Source organism: Vespa velutina, chromosome 4 (assembly GCF_912470025.1).
Source record: "Vespa velutina chromosome 4, iVesVel2.1, whole genome shotgun sequence".
NCBI classification, from domain to species: domain Eukaryota; kingdom Metazoa; phylum Arthropoda; class Insecta; order Hymenoptera; family Vespidae; genus Vespa; species Vespa velutina.
In genome coordinates this window covers 3,208,674-3,211,173 of record NC_062191.1, presented here as the reverse complement: position 1 = coordinate 3,211,173, position 2,500 = coordinate 3,208,674, and the positions used below count along the sequence as shown (strand labels likewise).

Below are 2,500 nucleotides of genomic sequence, written 5' to 3'. Positions count from 1 at the left end.
TAAGTAATCGACCAACTTATTTTTTTTTTTTTTTATTTCTTGCATTTTGTATTTATTATTGTTGTTGTTGTTGTTGTTGCTTGTGATTATTGTGTGCGTGTATTTGTGTGCTGTGACTTCTCTTATTATCTGTTTGTTGTTTTTTCTTTTCTTTTCTTTTTCTTTTTTTAATTTTTTTTTTCTTTTTTTTTTTTACACATATTTTTTTTTGCTTGCTTGTTTGTTTGTTTGTTTGTTTGTTTTCGTTTTTTCTGTTTCTTTCGTTCTTTCGTTTGTTCACGTATCGATAATAATTCCACAGTCGTTTTTTGGCAAACGTTATTTTTGGATATCGTTTTGCCGCTAGATTAACAAGAACTAACAGATTAACATTCTATATATTGGGGTGGTGAGGGGCGGGGCTGGGGCCAGGGGCCTGGGGCGGGGAGACTTGTTCTCTTCTGGTACGGTCAGCGGAAATCACTGTCTGGTTATTTTCTAACAAAAAAAAAAAAAAAAAAAAAAAAAAAAAAAAAGAAAAAAAAAGAAAGAAAAAAGAGAAAAGAAAAGGGAGAAAAGAAAAAAAGAAAGAAAAAAAAATTATTATACAAATGTTTCTTTATATATATATATATATATATATATATATATATATATATATATATATAAAATAAATTCGAAAAGCTGGTATATTCGTTTCGCCGAAATTAATTTCGTTGAGAAGCAAAATAAAAAGTGATCTAGAATTTCCTTTTCGTTTTCTCTCTTTTTTCTTTCCTTTTTTTTTTTTTTTTTTTTTAATTACTATTATCAGTGACGTAGATTGTGGTTTACGTGACCGACCAATTTTCTTAGATTTGCAACATGAAGATAGTAAGCCGTAGACGATGCCACAAATTGTACGATCAAAAATTATTCTAATCTCTTATTTACGAAAATAATATATATATATATATATATATATATATATATATATATATATATGTGTAAATATATAAAAGTATATATCTATATATATAGAGAGAGAGAGAAAGAGAGAGAACAAGAGAGAGAGAACGACATTCGTATCACGTTTACTATCTTCACACAAAGCAATTCTTATGTATATATATATATATACGAAAATAATCATCTTTAAATTATACATGACAAATGGACACAATTATAGTACTCTTCTTTTTTTTTTTTCTTTTGCGTGTAGTTGAATGAATGATTTAAGGGGGTAAGAAAAAAAAAATCAGAAAAAGAAGAAAATAAAAACAAAATAAAGAAAATTGAATTCCTTCTCACTCGTCATATATGGCTATGATTTCACTTTTTGATTCTCTAAGAAATCAGCTAAGTCTTTAGTGTATTTTAATTAAAATTAATAATAATAATAATAATAATAATAATAATAATAATAATAATAATAATAATAATAATAATAATAATAATAATAATAATAATAATATTAATAATAATAATAATAATAATAATAATAATAATAAAAAAGACAGAAAAGAAAAAAAAAAAGAATACGTAACCAGCCACTTTTTCACTTTTATTCTCCGCGTGAGTATTTTTTGAAAGATAATTATTATATCGACACGCCATCTTCAAACTGTACTTAATTTGTATATGATATCTAAATCTAGAAAAAGAGAGAAAAAAAAAAGAAAAAGAAAAAAAAATAAGATAAAAAGAAGACAAAAGAAAAGAACGAACTATCTAAATCCCCTTCGTTCATTGTTTATAAAAATAAAATTAAATAATCTTATAGAGATATAATATCTATAATATAAAATAATGTTCATGATCATCTCTCTTGTAATGGCTTAAAAATCGTTGTTGTTGTTGTTGTTTTTTTTATTCTTTTTTTTTTTTTTTTTTTTTTTTCAAATTATTATTACTACTTCTTTCTTTTTTTTCTTTTTAAACGTCACATTGAAGGCTACGTATCAAAAGATTCGCGAGATTAGAAATATATTTCGATATTATCCTTTTAAATAATACGTATTAAACTTTACCTATCTTTATCTACATCTAACAAAACCCTTTTCTTTTTTTCCTATCCCGTTCGTATATTCGTTAAAAGAGAGTGACCTTCCCACATATATATAACTTTCTTTAAACAACCCTTAAACAACTACAAATATACGCTAGAACCATCAGTCCTGAAACATTTTTTTTTTTTTATACGTTTGGTCCCTGGGTACTTTTCCTACGACTACCAATTGCCTAAAAAAAAAAAAAAAACAAAAAAAAAAAAAAAAAAACAAAAAAAAAGAAAGAAAAAAAAAATCCTACGCAGATATACAAGGTGTGTCCGAGAATAAATGGGAAATATTTGTGGTTGTGTCATCGGCACACCTAAATAATTAAAGAAACAAAAAAGTTCATATAAATATATGTCCTATATGTATACGTGTATATATAAATATATATATATATATATATATATATATATATATATATATATATATATACACACTCTGTATATATTATATAAGTTTCTATCATTGACTATTAAAAACATCAT

The 2,500-nt window shown here is 24.2% G+C and overlaps 1 protein-coding gene across 9 annotated transcripts in view; it reads right to left on the bottom strand.

Moving 5' to 3' along the window:
• Positions 1-2,500, bottom strand: part of LOC124948862 (protein held out wings) — a 70,037-nt gene that overhangs the window by 7,194 nt on the left and 60,343 nt on the right. The window lies entirely within an intron of this gene.